Raw genomic sequence first — 22,695 nt, forward strand, 5'->3', positions numbered from 1 at the left:
TTAGCTGTTGTGCTACAGTGCTGACCTGTGTCTGGCTGGCCAGGCTCTTTGGCTTTGACCTCGTTGATGTAGCGTTTCCTCAGGGTCTTGACAAATGTGTCAGCGGGGCAACAGAGGGGCAACTCGCTGCTTGTACACCCCTCCCAAAACACTCTGGGCCTTTGGAAGAACTAAGGGAAGATCATAGGATGAGTTATAGATGCATTGTTACATTAAATCAGATCAGATGCCTCACACTGGGCACTACTGACAGAGTTGTTGTGTAAAAAAACGTATGTAAACCTTGTTTACATAAGTATTCAGACCCTTTGCTATGAGACTCGAAATTGAGCTTAAGTGCATCCTGTTTCCGTGGATCATCCTTGAGATGTTTCTACAACTGGATTGGAGTCTACCTGTGGTACCTTCAATTGAATGGACATGATTTGGAAAGGCTCACAAATCAAATCAAACTTTATTTGTCTAAAGTGGAGACCTTACTGTGACTTTACAAGCCCTTAACAAACAGTGCAGTTCAAGAAGAGTTAAGGAAATATTTACCAAATAAACTAAAGTAAAAAATAATAAAAAGTAACACAATAAAATAATAATAACGAGGCTATATACAGGGTGTAGCGGTACTGAGTCAGTGTGCGGGGTACAAGTTAGTTGAGGTAATTTGTACATGTACAGTGGCTTGCGAAAGTATTCACCCCCTTGGCATTTTTCCTATTTTGTTGCCTTTTACAACCTGTTGAAATACATTTTTGGGGGGTTTGTGTCATTTGATTTACACGACATGCCTACCACTTTGAAGATCCAAAATATTTTTTATTGTGAAATAAACAACAAATAAGACAAAAAAATGAAACCTTGAGCATGCATAACTATTCACCCTACAAAGTCAATACTTTGTACATACCACAGATTCTCAATTATTGGATTGAGGTCTGGGCTTTGACTAGGCCATTCCAAGACATTTAAATGTTTACCCTTAAACCACTCGAGTGTTGCTTTAGCAGTATGCTTAGGGTCATTGTCCTGCTGGAAGGTGAACCTCGGTCCCAGTCACAGGTTTCCCTCAAGAATTTCCCTGTATTTAGCGCCATCCATCATTCCTTCAATTCTGACCAGTGTCTCAGTCCCTGCCGATGCAAAATGGTGTTCTCAGGATAATGAGAGGTGTTGGGTTTGCGCCAGACATAGCATTTTCCTTGATGGCCAAAAAGCTCAATTTTAGTCTCATCTGACCAGAGTACCTTTTTCCATATGTTTGAAGACTCTCACACATGCCTTTTGGTGAACACCAAATGTGTTTGCTTATTTTCTTCTTGTCTTTTTTTCTGACCACTCTTCCGTAAAGCCCAGCCCTGTGGAGTGTTCGGCTTAAAATGGTCCTATGGACAGAAATTCCAATCTCCCCTGTGGAGCTTTACAGCTCCTTCAGGGTTATCTTTGGTCTCTTTGTTGCCTCTCTGACAATTGCCTTCCTTGCCTGGTCTGTGAGTTTTGGTGGGCAAATCTCTCTTGGCAGGTTTGTTGTGGTGCCATATTCTTTCAATTTATTAATAATGGATTTAAACGTGTTTCGTGGGATGTTCAAAGTTTCTGATATTTTTTTATAACCCGTCCCTGATCTGTACTTCTCCACAACTTTGTCCCTGACCTGTATGTAGAGCTTCCTGGTCTTCATGGTGCCGCTTGCCTGGTGGTGCCCCTTTCTTAGTGCTGTTGTAGACTCTGGGGCCTTTCAGAACAGGTGTATACAGTGCACTTCACAAAATACATGGAGTTAAGAGGAGGAAAGTTATGTGGATATGTTGAAGAAACATCTGAAGACATCAGTCAGGAAGTTAAATCTTGGGTCGCAAATGGATCTTCCAAATGGACAATGACCCCAAACATACTTCCAAAGTTGTGGCAAAATGGCTTAAGGATGACAAAGTCAAGGTATTGGATTGGCCATCACAAAGCCCTGACCTCAATTCGTTAGAAAATGTGTGGGCAGAACTGAAAAAGTGTGTGCAAGCAAGGACGCCTATAAACCTGACTCAGTTACACCAGCTTTGTCAGAATGAATGGGCCAAAATTCACCCAACTTATTGTGGGAATACATATGCATGCACCACTTTTCCCTTTTTTTTGCATTTCACTTCACCAATTTGGACTATTTTGTGTCTGTCCATTGAAATCAAAATAAAAATCTATTTAAATTACAGGTTGTAATGCAACAAAATAGGAAAAACGCCAAGGGGGATGAATAATTTTACAAGGCACTGTGGGTAGGGGTGAATTGACTATGCATAGTAGATCACACCTGTCTATATCAGGTCCAACAGTTGACAGTGCATGTCAGAGCAAAAACCAAGCCATGAGGATGAAGGAATTGTCCGTTGACCTCCGAGACAGGATTGTGTCAAGGCACAGATCTGGGGAAGCATACCAAAAAATGTCTGCAGCATTGAAGGTCCCGAGGAACTCCATCATTCTTAACCTCTTACATCTGTGGGGGCGCTATTTCATTATTGGATAAAAAAAACGTGCCTGTTTTAAGTGCAATATTTTTTCACAAAAAGATGCTCGACTATGCATATAATTGACAGCGTTGGAAAGAAAACACTCTGACGTTTCCAAAACTGCAAAGATATTGTCTGTGAGTGCCCCAGAACTGATGCTACAGGCGAAACCAAGATGAAACTTCAAACAGGAAATGAGCAGGATTTTTGAGGCTCTGTTTTTCATTGTCTCCTTATATGGCTGTGAATGCCGTTTTGATGACTGAATTTTCGTTTGTTTTTGGTACCCAAACATGATGTACAAAACAGAGCGATTTCTCCTACACAAAGAATCTTTCAGGAAAAACTGATTTTTGTGCAAATGTTGCCCGCTAAATGCTACGCTAAATGCTACGCTAGCTATGTCTTACACAAATGCTTGTTTAGCTATGGTTGAAAAGCACATTTTGAAAATCTGAGATGACAGTGTTGGTAACAAAAGTCTAAGCTTGAGAGCAAATATATTTATTTAATTTCATTTGCGATTTTCATGAATATTTAATGTTGCGTTATGCTAATGAGCTTGAGGCTATAAATAGGATCCCGGATCCGGGATTGCTCGACGCAAGAAGTTAAATGGAATAAGTTTGGAACCACCAAGACTCTTCCTAGAGCTGGGCACCTGGTCAAACTGAGCAATCAGGAGAGAAGGGCCTGGGTAAGGGAGGTGACCAAGAACCAGATAATCTCTCTGACAGAGGTCCAGAGTTCCTCTGTGGAGATGAGAGAACCTTCCAGAAGGACAGCCATCTCTGCAGGACTCCACCAATCAGGCCTTTATGGTAGAGTGGCCAGACGGAAACCACTGCCCAGTAAAAGGCACATGACAGCCCGCTTGGAGTTTGCCAAAAAGCACCTAAAGGTCTCCCAGACAATAAGAAACAAGATTCTCTGGTCTGATGAAACCAAGATTAAAATATTTTGCCTGTAAGCAAAGCGTCACATCTCAAGGAAACCTGGCACCATCCCTACAGTGAAGCATGATGGTGGCAGCATCATGCTGTGGGGATGTTTTTCAGTGGCAGGGACTGGGACACTAGTCAGGATCGAGGGAACAATGAACAGAGAAAAGTACAGACAGATCCTTGATGAAAACCTGCTCCAGAGCGCTCAGGACCTCAGACTTGTGGAAAGTTCACCTTCTAACAAGGACAACGACCCTAAGCACGCAGCGAAGACATTGCAGGAGTGGCTTTGGGACAAGTCGCTGAATGTCCTTGAGTGGCCCAGGCAGAGTCCGGACTTATACCCGATCTAACATCGCTGGAGTGACCTGAATATAGCTGTGCAACGACACTCCCCATCGACCCTTTTTTTTAAATATATATTTTACCTTTATTTTACTAGGCAAGTCAGTTAAGAACAAATTCTTATTTTCAATGACGGCCTAGGAAGAGTGGGTTAACTGCCTGTTCAGGGACAGAATGAGAGATTTGTACGTTGTCAGCTCAGGGATTCGAACTTACAACCTTTCAGTTACTAGTCCAACACTCTAACCACTAGGCTACCCTGCCGACCCTGACAGAGTTTGAGAGAATCTGCAGAGAGGAATGGGAGAAACTCCCCAAATTCAAACTTGTAGCGTCATACCCAAGAATTCCCAAAGCTGAAATCCCTGCCATATATACTGTATTTGCAAAAATGTCTAAAAACCTGTTTCTTCTTTGGCATTATGGGGTATTGTGTGTAGATTGGTGAAGAAGAAAAAACAATTTTATGCATTTTAAAATAAGGCTGTAACGTAACAAAATGTGGAAAAAGTCAATACTTTCAGAATGCGCTGGATTTAACTGTGTAATTATGTCTATTCAACCATGACAATTTAGGATAATTTATGATGATTACTATATCCAATTACTAGGATAATAAACAGGGCTCGCTGTAGCCTAAGCTCGATTTGGTTGGGGGCCCCTACCTCGTGGCAAAACATTTTAGTGGACCCCCCCCCAAGACATCGGAGAGAACATGTTTTATTAATTTCCTGCAGTTCTACACATTTTGCCTTGTGGCGATGAGAACATTCTGCAATTTGATAACAAATGTAATGCAATTCTACTAATTTTGCCATTTGGTGTAGATACATTTTTGCCATTTTAAAGCTACTTTTAAAAAATCTACACATTTTGCCATGACTTATTTCATGTTAATATGATATCTGAGTGAGAATGACTAACTCAATCAACGGGGCCTCTGGAGGTCAGGGCCCCAGGGCCATGATTACTACAAGTTTAGATAGCTAGCTAGATTAACTACTAGGAGTGTGCCTCGTATTCGTAGTCATATCCGTAAATTGATAGTTGATAGTCGGATTGGATGATATTCGTGATTGGAAAAAATGGAAGCTTTTCAATATGCCTAAGTAGATGTGGCAAAATACCTCCCTGCATGTTCTCACTGCATAAAAATCTGGAGCAGGAGCAGCGCACGGAGGGGTGTTTGTCTGTCTGTGTCCTCAACTTGCAGCGGTCAGCCAAGTTTGCTGTCACTCAGTCTGTTTGCGCATTATCGTTTCATCCTTTTTCCCTACCCTTACCCCTCTTGTTAGATATTATGCACATTAATAGCTTGATAGCAAATGTCCCTCCCCATGTGATTTATCATAGTAGCAGGCAGCAGATAAGTAAATAAATAAAAAAACAACAGTAAAAAGACAGTGAAAAATAACAAGTAGCGAGGCAGTAGTGAGGCTATAACAGTAGCGAAGCTATATACAGGTACCGGTTAGTCGGGCTAATTGAGGTAGTATGTACATAGTATGTACATGAATGAAGCTATATACAGGTACCGGTTAGTCAGGCTAATTGAGGTAGTATGTACATGAACGTATAGATAAAGTGACTACGCATATATGATAAACAGAGAGTAGCAGCAGCGTAAAAGAGGGGTTGGACACACACACACACACAATGCAAATAGTCCGGGTAGCCATTTGATAACCTGTTCAGGAGTCTTATGGCTTTGGCTAAAAACTATTGGTCCTAGACTTGGCACTCTGGTATTACTTGCCATGCGGTAGTAAAGAAAACAGTTTATGACTGGGGTTGCTGGGGTCTTTGACAATTTTTAGGGCCTTCCTCTGACACTGCCTGGTGTAGAGGTCCTGGATGGCAAGCAGCTTAGCCCCAGTGATGTACTGGGCTGTACGCACTACCCTCTGTAGTGCCTTGCGGTCGGAGGCCGAGCAATTGCCGTACCAGGCAGTGATGCAACCAGACAGGACGCTCTTGATGTTGCAGCTGTATAACCTTTTGAGGATCTGAGGACCCATGCCTCTCTTCACGACCGTCTTGGTGTGTTTGGACCATTCTAGTTTGTTGGTGATGCGGACACCAAGGAACTTGAAGCTCTCAAGCTGCTCCACTACAGCCCCATCGATGAGAATGCGGGTGTGCTCGGTCCTCCTTTTCCTGTAGTCCACAATCATCTCCTTAATCTTGGTTACATTGAGGGATAGGTTGTTATTCTGGCACCACCCGGCCAGGTCTCTGACCTCCTCCCTATAGGCTGCCTCATCGTTGTTGGTGATCAGGCCTACCCCTGTTGTGTCGTCTGCAAACTTAATGATTGTGTTGGAGTCGTGCCTGGCTACGCAGTCGTGAGTGAACATGGAGTACAGGAGGGGACTGAGCACACCTCCCTGAGGTGCTCCAGTGTTTAGTATCATTGTGGCAGATGTGTTGTTACCTCCCCTCACCACTTGGGGGCGGCCCGTCAGGAAGTCCAGGATCCAGTTGTGGAGGGAAGTGTTTAGACCCAGGATCCTTAGCTTAATGATGAGCTTTGAGGGTACTATGGTGTTGAACGCTGCACTGTAGTCAATGAATAGCATGCTCACGTAGGTGTTCCTTTTGTTCAAGTGGGAAAAGGCAGTGTGGAGTGCAATAGAGATTGCATCATCTGTGGATCTGTTGGAGCGGTATGCAAATTGAAGTGGGTCTAGGGTTTCTGGGATAATGGTGTTGATGTGAGCCATTACCAGCCTTTCAAAGCACTTCATGGCTACGGACGTGGGTGCGACGGGTCTGTAGTCATTTAGGCAGGTTGCCTTAGTGTTCTTCGGCACAGGGACTATGGTGGTCTGCTTGAAACATGTTGGTATTACAGACTCAATCAGGGACATGTAGATGAAAATAGATGAAAATTCTCTTGGCAAATAGTGTGGTGTACAGTTAATCATAAAATACTCTACTTCAGGCAAACAAAATCTGGAGACTTCCTTAGATTTCGTGCACCAGCTGTTGTCTACAAACATGCACAGACCGCCCCCCCTCGTCTTACCAGAGTGTGCTGTTCTATCTAGCCGGTGCAGCGTATATCCTGCTAGCTGAATATCCATGTCAGCTAGCAGGATTTATCCCACATTTTGTTATTCTACAGCCTGAATTCAAAATGAATCAAAAAATGTAATACATCTCACCCATCTACACACAATACCCTATAATAACAAAGTGAAAATGTTTTTAGAAATGTTTGCAAATTTATTGAAAATGAAATACATATAGTATTGACAATCATTTTTCAAATACTTTGTAGAAACACCTTTGGCATCAATTACAGCTGTGGGTGTCACGATTGTTGAAATGAGTGGACCAAGGCGCAGCTTGAGTAGATTTCCACATGACAATTTCATAGTGAAACTTACAACAAACGTGCAGTCACGCAGCGCATAATGCACTAACCACAAAGCAGGTGGGAACAGGGACACCTTAAGTATGATCCTCAATTAGAGACAATGAACATCAGCTGCCTCTAATTGGGAACCATACTAAGAGCACCAACATTGAAATGAAAAGACTAGAACACACCCTCGTCACGACCTGACCTACAACACCATAGAGAACCCAGAGGGCTCTCTATGGTCAGGGCGTGACAGTGAGTCTTCCTTGGTAAGTTTCTAAAATCTTTCCACACATGAATTGTGGAACTTAATAACCTCTTTGGCCTAGGTTGGCAGTATTTTGACGTCTGGATTAAAAACGTGCCCAAAGTCAACTGGTAAAGGTAAATTATTTATTTTATTGCAATTTGTGATTTTGTTACGCCTGTGCTGGTTGAAATAGTTTTTTTTATGGGGCTCTATCCTCAGATAATCGCATCGTATTCTTTCGCAGTAAATCCTTTTTAAAATCTGACAACGCAGTTGGATTAGCAAGATTCTAGGCTTACGATACATATGAGACACTTGTATTTTCATGAATGTTTAATATGACTATTTATGTAGCGATCACCGTATGTTGTCGAATTTAATCCCACTAACGGGTTCGGTGCTCAGAGAGGTTTAGTCAAAACTGTAACTCGGCCACTGAGGAACATTCATTGTCTTCTTGGTAAGCAACTCCCGTGTAGATTTGGTCTTGTGTTTAAGGTTATTGTCCTGCTGAAAGGTGAATTCATCTCCCAGTGTCTGGTGCAAAGCAGACTTAACCAGGTTTCCCCCTAGGATTTTGCCTGTGCTTAGCGCCACTCCAGTCCTTAACGATTACAAGCATATCCATAACATGATGCAGCCACCTCTCTGCTTGAAAGTATGGAGTGGTACTCAGTAATGTATTCTATTTGATTTTCCCCAAAGATAATACTTTGTATTCAGGACAAAAAGTTAATTGCTTTGCCACATGTTGCAGTTTTACTTTAGTGCTTTGTTGCAAACAAGATGTGTGTTTTGGAATATTTTTATTCTGTACAGGCTTCCTTAATTTCACTCTGTCAGTTAGGTTAGTATTGTGGAGGAACTACAATATTGTTTATCCATCCTCAGTTTTATCGTATCACAGCCATTAAACTCTGTAACGGTTTTAAGAGCGTTGGGCCAGGAACTGAAATGTCGCTGGTTCGAAGCCCCGAGCCGACTAGCAGAAAAATCTGTCGATGTACCCTTGAGCAAAGCACGGTACACTTTACTTGACACCCAGTCGTAGCCATGTCATAATATGTCATAACCTGTCATAATATGGTCATAAAACTGCCATGACTCATATATTGACACCTGTTGTGTCATATACTGCACTATTTTATGACACTTACATAAGACTGTCAAACCCACATTTATTCAAATGTATTTTTTCCCTGCCAAGAAGTTTCCTTTCATTTGAAAGTTTGTTTCTTAAGTTCTTTGTTTTTGTTCTTATGAATTCTTTACAGTCATGTTTTTTTCATCATATTTTAAATATCTTCTAGAAAATACTCTTTATGACACTGTCAAGAAGCATTACGACCATCCTATGACACTTTATTTGGACTAAGAAAATGCACTTTATGACACTGTCAAGAAGCACCATGACATCCTGTATAACTTTACTTGGACTAAGAAAATAAACTTTATGACACTGTCAAGAAGAGTTATGACCATCATAGTCATATTAGCAGTGGTTCTTAAGTAAAAGTACTTTAAAGTATTACTTTAGTAGTTTTTTTGGGTATCTGTACTTTACTATTTAGTATTACTGAGGTGTACCACACTGGTCATGAAAGAAGTCCAGTGAACCTCCACCTCCAGAACAAATGACAAAAATAGTCATGCCTTGCCATGTGTAGGTTCAACTACAATACAACTAGTATAATGATCTAACCATGTGTTCCGGTTGAATAATATTTCAGAACAAATTGGTAGGATATCTGGTCCCTTTGAGTACCAGTAACAATACCAGCAACAGTCAGTCCAGCTACAATCAGTAAGAAGGTTGGAGACCTAACACATCAAATTGCCCTTGACAACAGTGACAGAATAGTTTGCAGTCACTCAGATTGCAACACGTGGAAGGAAATCTCCAGAACACTCTTCCAATGGTTAACACACATACCACTAATAAATATAACCCTCATTCAGGAGGTAAGTTATTAGAAGTCACGAACCATGATCACACCATGTACAACTGGTCCAATACTTAAAGAGTACTTCCGTCGTGAGGTTAGCTCCTCCGTGGATAACATACCCATCGCCCTTACAATAGTGGAAGACACAGTGACTTGTAGTACATCTACTACGGACTCCCTCGATACCAATTCTGACTGACCTCCAGGCATTGACCTGGACATTACCTGATTATGTCAGAGTCATTCTGAATAAGTTCTTCCCTTTGCATGTGAGCTTCTGTAAGCATAAACGCACACGTACAACGGAACATTCAGTAAGGATTTACGCTAGGATCACTTAATGGTCCGAGCAAAATAACAGACTTAGTAAAGTTGAACATTTACTTTGAGGCATTTGACTCTACAGCTACAGTACTCACTTGTTTCTCCACAGAGGTCCATAGGTCTTCCCTGTAGACTGGCCGAAACTGGTGCCTTGCAGCTGTAGACTTAAGATATAAACTTAGGATAGTGCCCTAAGCAACACACCGCAAATTAGGAATGCCCTAGACATGACATTAGAGACAATGCCATGATAGAGTCATGTAGCAAAGACCATGAATGTATATATAATACAGTCCAATTGGATGATTAAGGTGTGAGAACTATATTTTATATATCTTTTGTTTATGCTTTCATTCCTTTTCGGTTAATTTCCCTTGACACTTAGGAAGTGATAGAGCCATAAACAAAGTCCCCATACAACCAACACTTAGTGCCAAAATGCCGCTCATTTGGTAAAGAAATGTAATTATGTATTTATTTAAGTTACTGCCCAGATCTATCAGCCTGGACGAACAGAGAACAGGTCCTGAACGGCAATGCCCAACCCGGACATCCCCGGCCCATCCTTGGAGCTGGCAGCAGCTTGCAGAAATCCTTCCAGGGTAAACCACCAGAGGGGGACAGCTACGGCGATCTCCAACCAGTACATCCCCTGGCCATTCTTGTGGTGGCTTGCAGATATCCTCCCAGGGTAAACCACCAGAGGGGGACATCAACGATGCTCACCAACTGGACCTTCGCTGCCCATCCTTGGAGCGCCCTGCAGCTTGCCAAAGAAGGGGGGGGGGCAGTTTTATGACTTTACAACCACGTCATGAATTCCTTGCAGAGACTCTTGTCTCCCTGACCATGCAGTATGGGAGAGAGAGGTCCACAGTAGAACAAAGGAACTCTCCACACAAATACTCCTACCTCCTCAAATTGGAGATTTAACGACTCTTTTGTAGACATATCCTAGTCCGAAAATCATATAGGATTCCAATAAAAAAAAATCATATTAGAATCCAAAGGAAAATCCTAGCAGATTTTGGAACATATCTTATATCTTTTGGATTCTTATTCGATTTTTTTTATTGGAATCAAATATGATTTTTTTTAAATGGACATGATTTTAATTTAAAAAAAGGTACAGGACAGATATAGAGGGAATGGTAAACAGTTATACTGTATCTAGCTTAATAAGATTTTTTTTATAATGCTAGTTATATTTTCACAGGGGGCGTGGACATTGACTCTGGGCGCTTAACGGCACAGACAATCGGCTGAGCCAGGGCTCAAACCCTTGTCGCTGAAGGGTCATATGTGGTCCGGAGTTAGGAGCTTAAACCGCTGCACCACACATCAGCACACTGACAGGACAGGGAATCCTATAAGATCCTATAGGATTTCAATGTTTTTGTCTCCCAAGGGATTTCTATACATTTTGTCTATGGGATTTGTATAGATATTTACATTATATATAAAGAATGGATGCTCAAAACTTGGCTATACACTATAGTTAACTTGGCTGCTTAACATATGGAGTATCCAGACTCACACAAAACTCTTAGACAATTATCTATGATAACATCATAAGCAGCCAATATTGAACTGCCTCACTTGCCAGTTGAGATGGTGACCTGATAATGGGGAACTCCTGGCAATGTCCCCTCTACCCAGTAGCCATCTTGTGCAGCTCCATCGCCACAAGATCCAAGGGAGAGTAAACATTTGCATCTGTTGCGTCTCACATTGTAGTTATTGTGCCATTGCAACAATAATAGCTGTGAAACCTACTGAGAATGTCTGCAAGGTTGTTAACATTTGTGCCAAAAAGGTGTGATATGTGGCATTGTGGCCAAACAGCATAAAGTTAGATTAACAATTTGATGTCATCTTAATGTGACACAGGTCATCATATATATTTTTATTTTATTATTTTATTTACAATACCTGGATCAGGTGTGCCAAGAGGTCAGGGCCGGTGTGCCAAGAGGTCAGGGCCGGCTCCAGGGATAAGCGACATAACTACTACAAACTAATTTAAATTACAATAAATAAAGGTTAATTTACAAACAAATTGAACTGTCCAGTGGAACCACAAGTGGGCTTAAGTTTTGTCTTAGATTACATAGCTACCTCAATTGTTATTTTATATAAATTTGGTGACTTCACAGCAATTGCTCGCAAGCTAATTCTCTAGCTCCTAACATTTTGCTAGCTAGCAGGCTCAGCTGAATAAAAATTCCACTAGATAACGTAAACTCACTTAAACCCGTACATCGCCTTGGTCCGTAAAATTGCCCTTATTTTAGCGTCCCAAAAACGTAATACTTCCAGATCAACTTTAATGTCAATACCATTGTAATGCACAATTTCTCCCCTTTCCAACAGAATCAATTACAAGACCTAAACGCTGCCCGTTTCTGCATAATTCAAGCAGGCAATGAGCCCCATCGGGTCTTTTTAAAAATGGCGGTTGGGGAAGCGAAACTAGTGCGTGATAGTGAGAAGGAGAGATGTTGTGTGGGAAAATTGCTTTTTTTCACTGGATCTGTCCAACTTATCACCTTATCACCTCTAAAATGTAAATAAAACATATAAATTATAAAGAGTTACTATAATGTGTCATTACATACCTATTTGAAGGTTTGTGTCGAATTTTAATCTGGTTTTTAGGGCGGTGCTAAAGTGATCTTAGAAGTAAACAGCGGCTTTGAGAATGATGATCGCATGCAATGATGACGCAAAAAATGACTAGGTATCCCCCCTTACCCCCGTCGCTGTTCATTTCTTGTTTTTAAAGGATGATAGAAGTGCTACACCTGGTGGAGAGAGATTGTAAGACAGAAATTTAGTTGCTTTATGCGTGCTGTACATTACGACATGACAAGTCAAGATGGAACGGAGGGTCCATTTTTTAAACTTTTCTCCAATACTATAGAGCCATTACCATGTCGATCAACGCTTGAATAGAAACATAGTTCATACACCCGAGTTTGACGTCAACACAGTCGCTACAGTCCCATTAGCTTTCCTTGTAGCCTCGTTTGAATGTTGCGGTTGCTCACATTTGTATGGAATGGGGTGAGTTTACATTACAATCACATCTCATAGTCATGTCATGAGATTTGTAAACGAAAGAGGATTACAATGATATGAATCAAGTGGAGTTTCCCATCTCACCTTTTTGAGAATTTTTGGCACAGCACAGAAATGCCCTTATCCAGATGGAGTGACAAAATAATATCCTAACAGAGCTGCTAACTTTCTTTGTTGTTACTTTAAGGTTGGAATCAACATGAAGTAACTCCAGCAGGCAGAGGCAAGAACCCTTCGTCCGCCAGCTCAGGCACAAACTTTACTGTTCACATATATTTTGATTTGTTGAACAATTTTTTGTTTACTACATGATTTGTTATTTCATAGTTTTGATGTCTCCACTATTATTCTACAATGTAGAAAATAGCCAAAATAAAGAAAAACCCTTGAATGTGTGTCCAAAGTTTTGACTGGTACTGTATGTGTTAACTGTTTTTACTTCTATTGTCAATTATGTTGTTCATTTGTTGTACATGTTGTTACCAATTTTAGGCAAAGGCATCATTAGTGAGGCAGGGAGGATTAAATTACGGGAAAAACAGCGCTCCGAATGGAGGTGTGTCACAAAACAAACAATACCTCACAATAATGTTGTGCAAAGAACTGAACTAAATAGTGTGTGATGATGACAAACAACCTGGCACCATGCTGATTGTGGACTTCACGAGGAACCAGGCTGGACACGCCCCCATCCTCATCCATGGTGTACACATCTCACAGAAGCTGAAATGTTCTAACCACACGGACACTGTAGGACATTTTTTTATTTTTTATTTAACCTTTAACTAATTCTTATTTACAATGGCGGCCAACCGAAAGGCAAAAGGCCTCCTGCGGGGACGGGGACTTGGATTAAAATTACAAATATAGGACAAAATACACATCACAACAAGAGAGACACCACAATACCACATAAGGAGAGACCTAAAGACAATAACTGCAAGGGTTTTCCTCTGGTGAAGGAGAAGCGGACCAAAATGCAGCGTGGTGGTTATTCATGTTCTTTAATAAAAGGAACTCGACATGAAATAACTAACAAAACAATAAATGTGTGAAAACCTGAACAGTCCTATCTGGTGAAAACACAGAGACAGGAACAATCACCCACAAACACACAGTGAAACCCAGGCTACCTAAATATGGTTCCCAATCAGAGACAATGACTAACACCTGCCTCTGATTGAGAACCATATCAGGCCAGACATAGAAATAGACAAACAAGACATCCAACATAGAATGCCTACTCAGATCACACCCTGACCAACCAAAACATAGAAACATACAAAGCAAACTATGGTCAGGGTGTGACAATAACATAGCATGGCAGTAGCACATCATGTCAACAACATAGTAGCACTGCACTCTTTGAGAGCCCTCAGAGACACCATTACTCCTTAGCCGGCCCACAAGAATGGAATGGTCTACCGTATCAAAAGCTTTGGCCAAGTCAATCAAAATAGCAGCACAACAATGCTTAGAATCAAGGGCAATGGTGACATCATTGAGGACCTTTAAGGTTGCAGTGACACATACATAACCTGAGCAGAAACCAGACTGCAAACCAAAGATAATACTATGGACATCAAGTAAGCCAGTCAGTTGATTATTGACAAGTTTTTCCAACACTTTTGATAAACAGGGCAAAATAGAAATTGTCCTATGAAGAGTTAGGATCAGCTTGATCCCCCACCATTAAATAAAGGACGTACCGTGGCTGCCTTCCAAGCAATGGGAACCTCCCCAGAGAGGAGAGATAAGTTATAAAAGGTTAGAGAAAGGCTTAGCAATGATAGGGGCTGAAACCTTATTAAAGAAGAAATGATCTAAACCATCTGACCCAGATGTTTTTTTGGGGATCAAGTTCCAGGAGCTCCTTTAGCACCTTAGACTCAGACCACCTGTAGGGAGAAACTTCATAGCGGGCAGGGGAAAAAGTGGGAGGAGCATCGGGGCTAGTCGCATTAGAAGGGGTGGGAGTTGAGGAAATGTTGGACTGGCAATGAGTCAAATAAGAATCCTGACTTAATAATCCTGATGTGGTTATTACTGACAAGGAGCACATGGCTGAGCTCTTTAATCACCACTTCATTATCAACATTAAGGGACATATGCAGCTGTGAGGAGGAGGGTTTATCCTCCAGGTCTTTAACCTTTTTTCAGAACTTATTGGGGTTAGACACACAGATAGAGAACTGCTCCTTAAAGTAACTAACTTTGGCCTACCGGATAGCCTGAGTGCACTTATTTCTCATTTACCTGAATGAGACTAAGTCAGCCTGAGTATGCGGATGCCGAGCCTTTCGCCAAATGGAATTATTGAGGTGGAGTAACTCTGCCAGATCACGGTCAAACCAGGGGCTGAACCTGTTTTTACTTCTCATTTTCTTTATTGGGGTGAAGAAGGCACGACAGCGACAGGGTCCTCACAGTGTTCTACAGGAGCACCATTGAAAGCATACTGTCAGTCTGCATCTCAGCCTGTTACGGCAACTCCACCACCGCAGATTGCAGGCTCTTCAGAGGGGGATATGTGCAGCCAAACGCACCATAGGGTGCATACTGCCTGCCCTACAGGACACCTACAACACCAGGTGTCACAAAAAGGCCAAGAAGATAATCTGGGACCCCGGCCACCCAAGTTCTCCCTGCTTTCATCACTCAGACGCAGGCAGTACAGGAGTATCATGGCAAAAACTGAAAGACTGGCCAATAGTTCTAACCATAGACTTTCAGGCTAATTAATCTGACTTGCTGCCCCCCCCCACACCTTTTTTTCTAAGAGTGTACCGTTTCCATAACAATGCTAGTGCTGGTAAATGATTAAGATGCATGTGTGGTGTGAAAAAGGCCACGTAAGTAATGGCCGATTGAGTTACGTAATCTTGACACTTATTTCACTTTGACTCGGATGGCTGTGTCTCTCCACATGACAACATGCTGCAGTTATCGAGCCCAAGCCAATTGAAATATTAGCACAAGGAAGGGTTCCAGGAAGAAAAGCATCCCTCTGACAACTGAAGAGAACCACAACTCACAGTTCTTGTTGGCTTGTCTCTTTGCTCTTTTCCACAAATTTGCCCAGAATCACTAGAATTATTCTCTTTCGCCCAAAGTCCAAACATTATGTAAAGGCAGTGTTGAAACCTTTGGATATTGTACCAAAGCTGAGTGCTTATTTAATCAGTAACAACAACATTATGACGTGTCAAATTAAACTGGAAACACAGTCCAGCATTCAGTTGATCTGGCATTCCAAATTATTGTTAGAGATCTGTGTTTTATGAATCTTAAATCCACTTGGTTGTCATAAATCATTACAACATGTAATATACAGTATGCGTAATTTAATTTTACCTTTATTTAACCAGGCTACTATTGTAGCTGATTTTTTAAATGGAATATCTACATAGGCGTACAGAGTTACATTATCAGAAAATATCACTCCTGTGTTCCAAAGGCACATTGTGTTAGCTAATCCAAGTTTATCATTTTAAAAGGCTAATTGATCATTAGAAAACCATTTTGAAATTATGTTAGCACAGATGAAAAACTGTTGTTCTGATTAAAGAAGCAATAAAACTTGCCTTCTTTAGACTAGTCGAGTATCTGGAGCATCAGCACTTGTGGGTTTGATTGCAGGCTCAAAATGGCCAAAATCAAAGTACTTTATTCTGAAACTGTCACGCCATGGTCTATATTTATTATGTTATCTTCATTTATTGGGTCAGGCCAGGGTGTGACATGGGTTTGTTTGTAGTGTGTTTCGTCTTGGGGTTGTGTGGGGTGTACAGATTAGTCTATGGCTGCCTGAGGCGGTTCTCAATCAGAGTCAGGTGATTATCGTTGTCTCTGATTGGGAACCATATTTAGGTAGCCTGGGTTTCACTGTGTGTTTGTGGGTGATTGTTCCTGTCTCTGTGTTTGTTGCACCAGTCAGGGCTGTTTCGGTTTTCGACGTTTGTTGTTTTGTATTTGTTCGTGTTCTTCATCATTAAAGATGTATCGAACGAAACACGTTGCACTTTGGTCCGATCCTTGTTCCACCTCTTCGTCAGAGGAGGAGTTGGAAGAAACCCGTTTCAGAATCATCCACCACAAACGGACCAAGCAACGTATCAACAGGCAGGAGCCACAGGAGAAGCAACAAAGGCATCAACAGCGATCACAGGACTTCTGGACTTGGGAGGAGATATTGGACGGAAAAGGACCCTGGGCACAGCCTGGAGAATATCGCCGTCCCAAGGAAGAACTGGAGGCGGAAAAGCGGAGAGGCGCTGGTATGAAGAGGCAGCGCGGCGACGCGGTTGGAAGCCCGAAAGTCAGCCCCAAAAATTTCTTGGGGAGGCTAACACTCAGCGCAGGTCTCCTACCTGCCGTAGCCATACTCCCTGTGCTTACCGGGGGGCTGGAGAGACCGGGCAGGCACGGTGTTATGCTGTGGTGCGCACGGTGTCTCCAGTGTGGGTGCATAGCCCGGTGCGTTCTATTCCAGCTCCGCGTATTGGCCGGGCTAGATTGAGCGTCGAGCCAAATGCCATGAAGCCGGCTCTACGCATCTGGTCCCCAGTGCGTCTCCTTGGGCCAGCTTACATGGCACCAGCCTTACGCTCGGTATCCCCGTTTCGCCTGCATAACCCAGTGCGGGCTATTCCACCATGCCGCACTGGCAGAGCGACCGGGAGTATTCAACCAGGTAAGGTTGGGCAGGCTCGGTGCTCAAGAGCTCCAGTGCGCCTGCACGGTCCGGTCTACCCAGTACCACCTCCACACCCCAGCCCTCCGGTGGCAGCTCCCCGCACCAGGCTTCCTGTGCGTGTCCTCGGCCCAGTACCACCAGTGCCAGCACCACGCATCAGACCTACTGTGCGCCTCGCCTCTCCAGCGCTGCCGGAGCCTTCCTCCTCTCCTGTGCTGCTGGAGCCTCCCGCCTGTTTAGCGCTGCCAGAGCCTTCCGCCTCTACAGCGTTGCCGGAGTCTCCTGCCCATTTAGCGCAGCCAGAGCTGCCAGTCTGCATGGAGCAGCCAGAGCTGCCAGTCTGCATGGAGCAGCCAGAGCTGCCAGTCTGCATGGAGCAGCCAGAGCTGCCAGTCTGCATGGAGCTGCCAGTCTGCATGGAGCTGCCAGTCTGCCTTGAGCTGCCAGTCTGCAAGGAGCTGCCAGTCTGCATGGAGCAGCCAGAGCCGCCAGTCAGCATGAAGCAGCCAGAGCTGCCAGTCAGCGTGGAGCACCAGAGCCGTCAGTCTGCCAGGATCCGCCAGTCAGCCAGACTCTTCCAGATCTGCCAGTCAGCCAGACTCTTCCAGATCTGCCAGTCAGCCAGACTCTTCCAGATCTGCCAGTCAGCCAGACTCTTCCAGATCTGCCAGTCAGCCAGACTCTTCCAGATCTGCCAGTCAGCCAGACTCTTCCAGATCTGTCAGTCAACCAGACTCTTCCAGATCTGCCAGTCAGCCAGACTCTTCCAGATCTGCCAGTCAATCAGACTCTTCCAGATCTGCCAGTCAACCAGACTATTCCAGATCTGCCAGTCAACCAGACTCTTCCAGATCCGCCAGATCCGCCAGGATCTGCCAGAACTGCCAGCCAGCCAGGATCTGCCGGATTCAAATACCTGGCTGGGCTTCCTCTCAGTGCTGGGCTTCCTCTCAGTGCTGGGCTTCCTCTCAGTGCTGGGCTTCCTCTCAGTGCTGGGCTTCCTCTGTCCCGAGCTGCCCCTCTGTCCCGAGCTGCCCCTCTGTCCCGAGCTGCCCCTCGGTCCCGAGCTGCCCCTCTGTCCCGAGCTGCCCCTCAGTCCAGTGGGGTTCTGGGTGAGGACTACTAGGCCATGGTCGGCGGCGAGGGTGGACAATCCTAGGACGCGAGGAGGGGGGACTAAGACATTCATAGAGTGGGTTTCACGTCCCGAGCCGGAGCCGCCACCATGGACAGACGCCCACCCGGACCCTCCCTATTGTTTTTGTTGTGCGTCCGGGAGTCCGCACCTTAGGGGGGTTCTGTCACGCCCTGGTCTATATTTATTATGTTATCTTCATTTATTGGGTCAGGCCAGGGTGTGACATGGGTTTGTTTGTAGTGTGTTTCGTCTTGGGGTTGTGTGGGGTGTACAGATTAGTCTATGGCTGCCTGAGGCGGTTCTCAATCAGAGTCAGGTGAATATCGTTGTCTCTGATTGGGAACCATATTTAGGTAGGCTGGGTTTCACTGTGTGTTTGTGGGTGATGGTTCCTGTCTCTGTGTTTGTTGCACCAGTCAGGGCTGTTTCGGTTTTCGACGTTTGTTGTTTTGTATTTGTTCGTGTTCTTCATCATTAAAGATGTATCGAACGAAACACGTTGCATTTTGGTCCGATCCTTGTTCCACCTCTTCGTCAGAGGAGGAGTTGGAAGAAACCCGTTACAGAACCTCATCAGTCTATTCTTGTACTGAGAAATTTAGGCTATTCCATGCGAGAAATTGCCAAGAAACTGAAGATCTCGTACAACGCTGTGAACTACTCCCTTCATAAAACAGCGCAAACTGCCTCTGACAATAATAGAAAGAGGAGTGGAACGCCCCGGTGCACAACTGAGCAAGAGGATAAGTATATTGGTCTTGGTGGTTCCCAACTTCTTCCATTTAAGAATGATGGAGGCCACTGTGTTCTTGGGGACCTTCAGTGCTGCAGACATTTTTTGGTACCCTCCCCAGATCTGTGCCTCAACACAATCCAGTCTCTGAGTTCTACGGACAATTCCTTCAACCTTGTGGCTTGGTTTTTTTGGTCTGACATGCACTGTCAACTGTGGGACCTTCTGTAGACAGGTGTGAGCCTTTCCAAATCATGTCCAATCAATTGGATTTACCACAGGTGGACTCCAATGAAGTTGTAGAAACATTTCAAGGATGATCAATGGAAACAGGACGCACCTGAGCTCAATTTCAAATCTCATAGCAAAAGGTCTAAATACTTATGTAAATAAGGTATTTCTTTAAAAAAAAACTGTTTTCGCTTTTTCATTATGGCGTGTTGTGCGTAGATTGATGAAGATATTTTTTTATTCACTCCATTCTAGAATAAGACTGTAATGTAACAAAATGTAGAAAAAGGGAAGGGGTCTGAATACTTTCCCGAATTCACTGCATGTGTGTGTATGAAACTGACATCAGTGTCAACTTTGCTTCCTCCTCTGTCCCTGTCCCCTCAAACCAATGGTTCTCTGATCTCAAACACGTGACCTTGCCAACGTACCAACCAGTTGTGCTATACAAAATGATTCTATTCTATAGGCGAAATTTCAAGCTAGCTGTGAAGTGAGCTTACGGCTCATTCTTACTTCTGTTACATATATGCATTATAACAGTGTTATAAAGGCATAACGACAGACATATGAAGTATCACTGAAACTCCCTGGTGATCAGTCTCAGCAAACACTGGTGTCAGGGAACAAAGCCTATTAGCTGTCCTTGTTTACGTAAGCCACTCTCTGCAGGAGGATTACGAGGGCAAGGTTAAGTGACTTAATGAAGCTTGTTAAAAGAGGATTGGCCCTCGCAGTTGGATATCTCCCACAACAATACCTCAGCTATCATGGTTGATAACTCATATCCAAATAGCAAACTGGTTGAAATGGTATCAATACAACTAAAAACAGGTTGAAGTTATGTCATAATAACATAATTTCAACCAATTTTGCCTAGTTTGTCCCGCTGAGTAAAAGCGGGACAATTATCTTGATAAAAAAACGATTCTATAAAAGTTTACGTCGCTATTGAAAGAATTGTAGTTGTGTAAGCCCTTTTAACTGTCTTTGACTGATGATGTGTTTCTCATTGTTGGAGTGTTTCTCATTGTTGGAGTGTTTCTCATTGTTGGAGTGTTTCTCATTGTTGAAGTGTTTCTCATTGTTGAAGTGTTTCTCATTGTTGGAGTGTTTCTTACTGTTGCTTGTTCTCAGGTTTGGGAACGGATGTTTCTCCTCTCCGCATGTTGAGTACAGCTGTTCACTCGGGGCCGTTAGTCATCAATCAACTTTAACCACCAGCTATGCCCCTAAGGGCCACTCACAGCTGCCGTTGGCTCTGTGCCACAGTTGATCAGGGCCTCGCAAACCATAATCTGATAATTATAATAATGTGGCTGTTTCTCTGCTCTCCCTGCTAAAAAAACACAACCAGCCTCTACTAAGGAGGCATTTCAAAGTATAAACACTCGGAAGACATTCGGACCCAAATGGAAATAGAGGTGATGAGAGCTGATGAGCCCTCTTTAAATCAATTGTGCAACATATATTATGCAGTGTATTCCAAAAGCATTGTGTTGTCAAGGCATTTTCTTCTGAAGAAAATGGCAGTAAGAAGTCACACTCACTCTGTTTGGGGCTCTCCTAAAGAGATTAACAACAGTCTCTGAGAGAGAGAGAGGTCTGAGAGAGAGAGAGAGGTTTGAGAGAGAGAGAGGGATGGACGGACGGACGGACGGACGGACGGACAGACAGACAAGCTTGGCCCATACAGACAACCACAAAGAAAACAGAAAGATGTGAAAAGCTCTTTCACAGAGATGGAGGGATGAAGCAATGGAGGGATGGGGAGGCAAAGGAGCAGGGTCTATAGAGGGGAAGCAATAAAACATTTTTTTTGGGGGGGGGGTATATCACAAAATGTTCCAACTTTAGTTTTTGATACACATGCACAGTTAGACGTATACCTTCCCCCAATACATACACTACCGGTCAAAAGTTTTAGATCACCTACTTATTCAAGGATTTTTCTTAATTTTGACTATTTTCTACATTGTAGAAAAATAGTGAAGACATCAAAACTATGTAATAACACACACGGAATCATGTAGTAACCAAAAAGCTGTTAAGTTTATATGTTTTATTTGAGATTCTTCAAATAGCCACTCTTTGACTTGATAACAGCTTTGCACACTCTTGACATTCTCTCAACCAGCTACACCTGGAATGCTTTTCCAACAGTCTTGAAGGAGTTCCCACATATGCTGAGCACTTGTTGGCTGCTTTTCCTTCACTCTGCGCTCCGACTCATCCCAAACCATCTCAATATGTTTGAGGTTGGGGGATTGTGGAGGCCAGGTCATCTGATGCAGCACTCCCACACATAACAGCTCCTCCTCCATGCTTTACTGTGGGAAATACACATGCGGAGATCATCCCACACCACGTATCACAAAGACACCACTGGTCTAATGTCCATTGCTCAAGTTTCTTGGCCAAAGCAAATTTCTTCTTCTTATTGGTGTCCTTTAGTAGTGGTTTCTTTGCAGGAATTGGACCATGAAGGCCTGATTCACACAGTCTCCTCTGGACGATTGATATCCCTCCACACTCAGACATGTACATTCAAATACATATAATGAACATATACAGTGCTGTCAGAAAGTATTCATACCCTTTGACTTATTCCACATCTCTCTGTGTTACAGCCTGAATTCAACATTTATTAAATAAAAATAAATCACCCATCTACACACAATACTCCATAACAACAAAGTGATACAATTTTTTTTTTTAAATGTATAGAAAATGAAGTACACAAATATCTCATTTACATAAGTATTCACACCCAAACCAGATGGGTCAATACATGTTAGAATAACCTTTGGCAGCAATTACAGCTGTGAGTCTTTTTAGTTAAGTATCAATGAGATTTGCACACATGGATTGTACAATATTTACACAACATCATTTTTTTAATTCTTCAAGATCTGTCAAGTTGGTTTTTAATTATTGCTAGAGAGCCATAGATTTCCATCATATATCAGTTAAAACTTAACTAGGCCACTCAGGAACATTCAATGTCGTCTTGGTAAGCACCTTCAGGGTATATTTGGCATTGTGTTTTAGGTTATTGTCCTGCTGAAAGGTGAATTTGTCTCCCAGTGTCTGTTGGATAGCAGACTGAACCAGGTTTCCCTCTACGAACTTTGCCTGTGCTTAG

This window comes from Oncorhynchus masou, chromosome 6 (genome assembly GCF_036934945.1).
Source record: "Oncorhynchus masou masou isolate Uvic2021 chromosome 6, UVic_Omas_1.1, whole genome shotgun sequence".
Lineage (NCBI taxonomy): Eukaryota > Metazoa > Chordata > Actinopteri > Salmoniformes > Salmonidae > Oncorhynchus > Oncorhynchus masou.